This window comes from Cannabis sativa, chromosome 4, assembly GCF_029168945.1.
Source record: "Cannabis sativa cultivar Pink pepper isolate KNU-18-1 chromosome 4, ASM2916894v1, whole genome shotgun sequence".
Taxonomy (NCBI): Eukaryota; Viridiplantae; Streptophyta; class Magnoliopsida; order Rosales; family Cannabaceae; genus Cannabis; species Cannabis sativa.
In genome coordinates, this window is record NC_083604.1 from 64,676,158 (window position 1) to 64,686,056 (window position 9,899).

A 9,899-nucleotide genomic window follows, 5' to 3' on the forward strand; every position below is an offset into this window, starting at 1 on the left:
TTTCATTGCTTTGGATCACATTTTTACTATTTTTCTTTTTCTTTTCCTTTCTTTTCACAAATGCTATTTTCTCAATCAAACACAAACAAAATTAAATCCAAACAAAATATTTTCAACATAAAATATATCACAATAATTTTAATGAAAATATTTATTTAAAATTTAATTAATTTGTATTTCTTTAAATAAATACAATGCATTTTCTTAACTTTTTATTTCTTTTTTTTTCAATTATGCCATAAATACTATTATTATTTATAAACAAAGATAAAATTAATCTTAAATAAAATATTTTCAATATAATAATATATTGCATTAATTTCTTGAAAATATTATAAAGAATTAATTTTATTTTGTATTTTTACACTATAAAATATGTAATATTTTGGCATTTAACACAACCCCCAACTAGCTTATTGCTAGTCCCTAGCAATTCAAGCGGATAACAAAATATTACCAAAATGAACAAATCAAACAAACTCTGACTAATCGAAACAAAATAAAATATTGGTGTAAACTCTAGAAAATACTATATATAAAAAATTACAATAGATATAATTCTAGATTTTTTGTGTGTGTGTTTCAAATCATATTCTTTGCTTTAATCATAACACAGATAATATTGAAAAATCTTTAAAGTAAAAAGTCTCAACTCCAAATCCTCACAGGTATTGAAATATTTGAAAAGAGGAAGGGTTGTCACTCTTGGAGCTGGAAAGATATATTAATTGACGCTCAAATGGATAAAGATTTTTAGGACGAACAATGTAAACAATTATTGACCCATAGATAGGCTAACCAAAAATATTTTGAAATTCAAATGACAAGTTAACTTTCGGGATTTCATTACAGTACCTAGAGCCAAAATAAAGAAATAAACAACGATTTTTCTTTTTTTTTTCTTTCTTTTTTTTGTATTTGGTGACTAAATTTACGAAAAATAAACTATAGCAAAGTCTCTTTTGATTGATGATGATATATTATTTTTTTTTTCTATATATATATTATATATGCATATATATTTTTACCGATATATATTTTTTACTTTGCTAAATGATTAAAACTAAGATATTGCTCTTTATATGATATATATGTATTTTTTTTTAAGGGCAATATCCACAATAACTATTTACCGTAGCAAAATTTTCTTTGGTATCTTTTGAATTTTGACCAAGCTACGCTGACAGAGAAATGTTGCTCTTGTTTGATTTGATTTTTTTTTTTATATATATATATATAGTATGTAAGATATTGCTCTTTATATGATATATATGTATATTTATTTTTTTTTTTAAGGGCAATATCCACAATATATATATCTTTTTTTTTTTTTTACAAGAGGCAACATGTGATAAGAAAATATAAAGATAATAAATTTACAATTAGGCCCAATTCTAAAAAAAAAAGTTTCCCTCTAGTAATTGTCATATTTTCAAATTTCAAAAAATTTCGATTTTACCAATTCAGAAGATCAATATATGTTCAAAAAGTCGTTTTCTCAATTCTCACTTCTCACGAAAAATGAAAGCTTTTAACTTAAGATTTTTCTCAATTAAATGTGTTAAAAACAATCAAATCATATGTTTGGTTTGTGCAATTTTTACTGGAATTACTATCTAAGTAACTAAATATAGTATAAACTAGTCTAACACAATATTTATTTATTCACATAATTAGCAGCAGAATTTGACTCAAAATTTTCAAAAAGGTAAGAAATTTATCGAACTTAACGCAAGAATATACTCAGTACCCCCAACTAAAATGAGACAGTGTCCTCAATGTCTAAATATGTATATGATAAGAACATGAGATGAGAACCGAAAAAAAAACAGAGAATATGCACAGTGATAGATGTTAATTTTCTAAAAAACAAATGACAGAAAATAAACTAAAATACTGAAAATAAAGAAAGCAATTAAAGATAGGACCAGTAGTGAAAGAATTCACTAACCTTGGTAAATTGGATCGTGAAGGAGTGTTTCCTCCACTTCAGGTGGTGTTAATTCTAAAAATGGTTTCAACCGTTGTCCATTGACTTTGAATATGTTACCAGTTTTAGAATTTTCAATTTCAACAGCTCCGTGAGGAAAAACAGTACGAACAGTAAATGGACCAGTCCATTTAGAACGTAACTTACCGGGAAACAGATGAAGGCGAGAGTTGTATAAAAGAACTTTCTGACCAGTGGAGAAATTTTTTCGCAAGATGTTCTTATCATGATACAACTTTGTACGTTCTTTGTAAATTTTTGCACAATCGTAAGCATCGTTTCTCAGTTCTTCCAATTCATTTAATTGGAGCTTTCTTTTCTCTCCCGCTTTGTCTAGAGCAAAATTCAGTTGTTTAATTGCCCAAAAGGCTCTATGCTCTAACTCTACAGGTAAATGACAGGCTTTTCCATACACTAGGCGGTAAGGTGACATTCCAATGGGAGTTTTGTATGCAGTACGATATGCCCATAAAGCATCAGTTAGTCTCAGGGACCAATCTTTCCTAGTTGGGTTGACTGTTTTTTCTAGGATGTGCTTTATTTCCCTATTAGAGATTTCAACTTGACCACTAGTTTGAGGATGATATGGTGTAGTGACTTTGTGTGTAATGCCATAATTTTTCATGAGATGTGCAAATGGCTTATTACAAAAATGTGTACCTCCATCACTAATGATAGCACGTGGTGTGCCAAAACGGGAAAAAATATTTTCTTTCAAGAAACGAACCACCACTTTGTGGTCGTTTGTGTGACATGCAACAGCTTCGACCCATTTTGAAACATAATCAACTCCAACAAGAATATACAAATTTCCAAACGAGTTAGGAAAAGGTCCCATAAAATCAATACCCCAAACATCAAATACATCAATAATAAGAATAGGGTTTAAAGGCATCATGTTTCTTCTAGAAAGACTTCCTAACTTTTGACAACGTTCACAGGCTTTACAGTATGCATATGTATCACGAAAAATTGTGGGCCAATAAAAACCACATTGTAAAATTTTTGCAGCAGTCTTTTTACTACTGAAATGGCCTCCACAGGCATGATCATGACAAAAAGATATGATTTTAGTTTGATCACAATTCGGGATACATCTACGTACTATCTGATCAGGACAATATTTAAACAAGTATGGATCATCCCAGATAAAATTTTTCACCTCAGAATAAAATTTATTTTTATCTTGTTTAGACCAGTGAGATGGTATTTCACCAGTAACAAGATAATTCACAATGTCAGCATACCAAGGCAGAGAAGAAACATGCATCAATTGTTCATCAGGAAAAGTTTCGGTGATAGGGGTAGGCTCTTTACTAGTTTCAATAACTAGCCTAGATAAGTGATCAACAACAATATTTTCAGACCCCTTTTTATCACGAATTTCTAGATCAAACTCTTGTAAAAGAAGTATCCAACGGATTAAACGTGATTTTGCATCTTTCTTTGACAAAAGATATCTTAAAGCAGCATGATCAGAATAAACAATTATTTTAGATCCTAACAGATAAGACCTAAACTTTTCTAAGGCAAAGACTACAGCAAGCAATTCTTTCTCAGTTGTGGAATAATTTAATTGAGCATCATTTAGAGTTTTGCTAGAGTAGGAAATAACATGTGGTATTTTATCAATTCTTTGCCCTAAGACAGCTCCTATAGCATAATCAGAAGCATCACACATTATTTCAAAAGGAAGGTTCCAATCAGGAGGTTGAATAATGGGTGCAGTAGTTAGCATAGTTTTCAATTTCTCAAAAGCAATATGACAATCATGATCAAAAACAAATGCATTATCTTTTCCAAGTAAATGGCACAGAGGCCGTGAAATTTTGCTAAAGTCTTTTATGAATCTCCGGTAGAAACCGGCGTGACCTAAGAATGATCTAATTTCTTTCACAATTTTAGGTGGTGGAAGTTTTGAAATAAGATCAGCTTTAGCTTTGTCAACTTCTATTCCCTCAGATGAAATCACATGTCCTAAGACAATTCCACGTTTTACCATAAAATGACATTTTTCCCAATTTAGCACTAAATTCTTTTCTTTACAACGAATCAAGACAAGAGACAGGTGGTGTAAACATTCATCAAAAGAAGATCCATAAATAGAAAAATCATCCATAAAGATTTCCAAAAAATGTTCAACCATATCAGAAAAAATTGCAATCATACACCTTTGAAATGTCGCAGGTGCATTGCATAAGCCAAAAGACATGCGTCGATAAGCAAATGTTCCATAAGGACATGTGAAGGTGGTCTTTTCTTGATCCTCGGGTGCTATCGGGATTTGGTTGTATCCCGAGTAACCATCGAGAAAACAGTAGTACTCGTGACCAGCTAATCTTTCAAGCATTTGATCAATGAAGGGTAATGGGAAATGGTCTTTTCTGGTGAGGCTATTCAGTTTTCTGTAGTCAATGCACACTCTCCATCCAGTTTGGATTTTAGTGGGGATTAATTCATCGTTTGCATTCTTGACTACAGTAATTCCAGACTTCTTAGGAACAACATGGATCGGACTGACCCATGAACTATCAGAAATTGGGTATATAATACCCACATCTAATGTTTTAAGTATTTCATCTCTCACTACTTCTTTCATATTTTGATTTAACCTTCTTTGACACTCACGGGATGGCTTTGCATTTTCTTCTAAATCGATTCGATGCATGCACACCGAAGGACTAATTCCTTTGATGTCAGCCATGGTCCATCCTATGGCTTCTTTGTGACTCTTAAGAACTTGTACCAATTTCTCTTCTTGTTTCTTGTCTAACGCAGATGCGATGATAACAGGGAAGGTTTCTGACTCTCCTAGGAATGCATATTTTAGATCTTCAGGTAAAACCTTTAGATCTAACTTTGGTGGTTCAGGGAGTGACTGTGATTCTAATTGGCGAAAGGGTTCAATTGACTCAACTTTGGTGTTCCACTCTTCTGTGTTTATCAATGGTGTAGACTCTAACAAAGAATTTACCCTATCAAAAGAACTTTCAAAATTCATACCAAAATGACTTACACAATTTTCAAAAGAATTATCTTTGTTTAGCATGAAATCATGTGTGACAGAATCAATAAAATTTACCTCATATACATCATCGCAATCAATAGATTTATTAGCAACATTAAAAACATTCAACTCAACAGTCATATTTCCAAATGATAATTTAAGAACACCATTACGACAGTTGATGATTGCATTTGATGTGGCTAAAAATGGTCTACCCAAAATGATCGGAATTTGAGCACTTATGTCTTCAACAAAATGAGTATCAAGAACAATGAAATCAACAGGAAAATAAAATTTATCTACCTTAATCAAAACATCTTCTATGACACCTCTAGGAATTTTCACAGAACGATCAGCTAACTGAAGTGTCATAGATGTTGGTTTCAGTTCCCCTAGACCAAGTTGCTTATAAACAGAATAAGGCAATAAATTCACACTAGCTCCTAAATCAAGTAAAGCTTTGTTAATCACATGATCACCAATAATACAAGGAATGGTGGGACACCCCGGATCTTTGTGTTTAACAAGACTTTTATATTGAATTATGGAGCTGACTTGTTCCGTTAAAAATGCCTTTTTTGGAACATTTGTGTTTCTTTTTGCAGTACACAAATCTTTCAAGAATTTAGAGTAGGCAGGTATTTGCTTAATGGCATCTAAGAAAGGGATATTTATACTTACTTGTTTGAATACCTCTAAGATGTCACCATACTGACTACCTCTTTTGATCGGGAGCAATCTTTGTGGGAATGGAGCTTTTGGAATGAACGGTAAGGTTTGACTCAATTCTTCAACCGAGTCTTTGGAATGTGAACTTTCAGGCTGACTCTTTTCATTTTCTTTCAATGAGTCTTTGTTTATTTCAGCATCAGTTTGAGGTATGTAATCAGGTTTTTCAATAATTTTTCCAGACCTAAGGATAGAAATTGATTTAGCTTCTTCAGTAGGTCTAGATGTACTTACCTCGTACTGACTCTTTGGATTTGGAATGGGTTGACTGGGAAGTTTTCCCTTTTCCCTTTCAGCTACAGCAGTAGCAAGCTGACCCATTTGTGTTTCAAGCTTTAATAGGGATTGAGAATTTGTGTGTAAAGCTTGTTGGGTGGTTTGCATAAACTGTTGTAGTGTATCCTCTAAAGATGGTTTTCTTTGTTGTTGAGGATATGGCATATTAGGTTGGGCTTGACTCTGCTTGGGCGTGTTGTACTGGTGCCCTTGATTCATTGGAGGCTGGTTCTGTCTCCATGAAAAATTTGGATGATTTCTCCAATTTGGATTGTAGGATTGAGAAAATGGGCTATCAGATGATTTCCCATAAGTTTGAAGAGCGTTCACTTCTTCAGAAAATGCCTCTTGGTATATAGGCAATGATGGACATGACTGGGCACTATGACTTGTACTATAGCATAAGGAACAAATTTCATTCCTATGTATAGGAGTATTCATGGATTGACTTAATGACATAGCTTCAACTCTCCTAGTTAGATTTGCTAATGATGTTTTAATATCTACGTCATCTTTGACATCGTAAATTCCACCTCTCTTAGGTGTGTTGGAAGCTTTCGATCTAGGATCTTGGCAATTCCACTGTTGAGAATTTACAGAAAGATTCTCAAGAGACTCCCAAGCCTCATCCCCTCTAAATTGCAAAAATTTTCCAGTGTGCATTGATTGTACTATTTGTCGGTTTGAGGGAGATAATCCATCATAAAAGTATTTTACCAATCTCCATTTTTCAAAACCATGGTGTGGACATTTTAGCAATAAATCTTTAAATCTTTCCCAACATTCATAAAATTCTTCGTGATCTTTCTGATAAAATTCGGAGATTTCTCTCCTAATATTATCCGTTTTAGACATTGGAAAAAATTTGGACAAAAATTTATTAACTAATTCATCCCAAGTAGAAATGGATCGGGCTGGGAGTGAATTTAACCAGGCTTTAGACTTATCTTTTAATGAGAATGGAAAAAGTCTAAGCCTAACAGATTCATCAGAAAAATTTTGAAATCTAAAAGTAGAGCAAATTTCTAAAAAATCTTTTACATGCATGTATGGATCCTCTTTACCTAACCCATAAAAAGATGGCAAAAGTTGAATTATGGAAGGTTTCAGCTCAAAATGTGTAGCATTTGTTTCAGGAAAAATAATGCATGATGGTGGATTAGCAGAAATGGGAGAAAAATGATCAATAAGAGTTTTTTCTTCCACATTTACTTGATTTGGTTCCATGATGTCAGAATTTTCACTTTTAATTTCAACCCACAATAATTTTCTTTTTACCAAACGATTTTTAGAATTTCGTTCCCAGCGAATCATACACCAAGTATCACAAAAATTAAAATAACATGAAAAAATTAGGAGGCGGTGCCTACCATATAATTGCGTAAATAAAGACTGAATTTAAAATATAGCGGGAAATAAATAATATGTATATATTTGACAGAAATATAAATACTAATATTAATATATGTGCAGAAATAAAGACAAAATTTAAAATATAACGGGGAATAAATAATATGTATATATTTGACCGAAATATAAATATTAATATTAATTATAATTTATAATATATAATTATATTAATAATATACTTTTCTTAATAGTTAAGTAATGTATATATAATAATAATATATAATTATAATAATAATATAATATAATATAAATTTATATATATAAATATAATTTAACAGTAAGTAACTTACGTTACTTACTGTAATATATAATAATAATAATAATAATAATAATATATAATTATATATATATATAAATCTTACTTCACTATTAAGAAACGTAATATATAATATATATAATATAATAACTAGTAGAAGAATTATACCAACCTGAATTAAAGTAGTTTTTCTTCTTGCAGTTTCCCGGCAACGGCGCCAAAAACTTGTTGTATACCAAAATGGTACGTTTTACATTTATCAACTCGCAAGCGCATGAATCTTTATTGTAGTATGGAGATTGTGAAGAACGAGGTCGAACCCATGGGAATTGCGTGAAATCAAAGAAAATACTTATTTAATCTAAGCTAATAAAACTCTAACCTAGTTCCGAAAATGGTGAGGTTTTTGGTAACAAAATAAAATAAAGTGTTTAAATGATAAAAATGACAGTAACAGATATTTTCAGAAATATTTTAGAATATTATTAAGGGTTCAGAATCCACTTAAGTGTATATAAAAATATTTATGTTTATATTGATTCTCATAATTTAATCAGTAATCAAACCAATTATTTTCTAATAAAAAATAGATTTTCCTTCGCTTTAAAATTATAACTTCTAAGCATTAAATGTGAAACAATTTAATGTAAATACAAAAAATCAAAGAATATTATTTTTAATAAAATATGGAACCAAGCATAAATAATTTCTAACTATCAAAAATACTTGATATTAAAGATGGAAGAAATTATTTTAAGAATCGAAAATCATAAGCATATATTGTACTGAGAATCAAAATAAAAATAAATACTTAATTAAATACACTAGGTTTCATCGTCCTCCTTAATAATAAGGGAACTTAGAAACCCATAAGAAAATTAACTAAGAAAGCGGTAAACTAACACTAAGCGCTCTGAGCGTTTTCTCTAGATTTTTCTGTCTGGAACTGAAACTGTAACTGAATTCTAAAAACCTAAGCTTCTATTTATAGAAGGGTAAAAGGACTAATACGCAATTAAACTTATTACAAATTGCATGTGGGTAAAATTGTAAATACAAAAAGTTAATTTCAGAGTGCCACGTGTCAAGCTCGGATTGGTGGCTTTGGTGTGCAACTTGACACGTGGCAAGAGGAGAGAAAGCCACCTTTTGGCTGAAGAGAATCGGACCAAACGAAGGCCAGCCGCAGGGGCATGGCGTGAGGCGCACGCACGGCTAGGGTGAGGCCGTGTGCCTCACGCGCGCGTGAAGAGGGAGAGGGCCAAATGGAGCTGCTGCTCCTGTTGCTTTTGCCGAGCCAATGGGAGAGCGCCACGTGGCGCTGATGTCGGCAGGGGAGAAGAAGAGGGCCAAATGGGCTTTTGTCCTTTTGTGCTCTCTTTTGGGCTTCAAAAATGCCATTTTTCATTGCTTTGGATCACATTTTTACTATTTTTCTTTTTCTTTTCCTTTCTTTTCACAAATGCTATTTTCTCAATCAAACACAAACAAAATTAAATCCAAATAAAATATTTTCAACATAAAATATATCACAATAGTTTTAATGAAAATATTTATTTAAAATTTAATTAATTTGTATTTCTTTAAATAAATACAATGCATTTTCTTAACTTTTTATTTCTTTTTTTTTTTCAATTATGCCATAAATACTATTATTATTTATAAACAAAGATAAAATTAATCTTAAATAAAATATTTTCAATATAATAATATATTGCATTAATTTCTTGAAAATATTATAAAGAATTAATTTTATTTTGTATTTTTACACTATAAAATATGTAATATTTTGGCATTTAACAGCTCTTCACACTGCTATACAGTCGTTCCTCGAACAAGAAAAAAATAAACCAGCCTACGAAATCCAAATGGACATTTTGTCTTGGTACGCTCCTCTAGAGGAGTGGCAAAAAATACTCTGGGATGAATGGGAAAAGGTTCGCAACAATCGACACGTCTTTGTTTATTCATCAGGACCACATGTAGCCAACATGATGAATTGCTATACGGTCTTCTTTATCAGTCTTAATGCAAAATTGGACGAGAACAAGAAAATAGTTTGCAATCCCACTTTTGAACTATACGGATCCCGGGAAGCACCTTTCAGAGAGCAAGATGTAGAGTACAGAGATCTCCAAAAGATTATCTTTGAGAAAAATCAGACTATTCCACCAGAAATTTGGCCAAGAATAGAAGATGATGCCCCATGGGAAATGTTCCCCTTAGATTAT

The 9,899-nt window shown here is 31.5% G+C and overlaps 1 non-coding gene across 1 annotated transcript; it reads left to right on the top strand.

The window, feature by feature from the left end:
• Positions 1-6,735: 6,735 nt before the first annotated feature.
• On the top strand, positions 6,736-6,842 carry LOC115696068 (small nucleolar RNA R71). The gene has a single exon (XR_004007666.2). It is a non-coding gene; the product is annotated as a small nucleolar RNA R71 (small nucleolar RNA).
• The last annotated feature ends 3,057 nt before the right edge of the window (positions 6,843-9,899 follow it).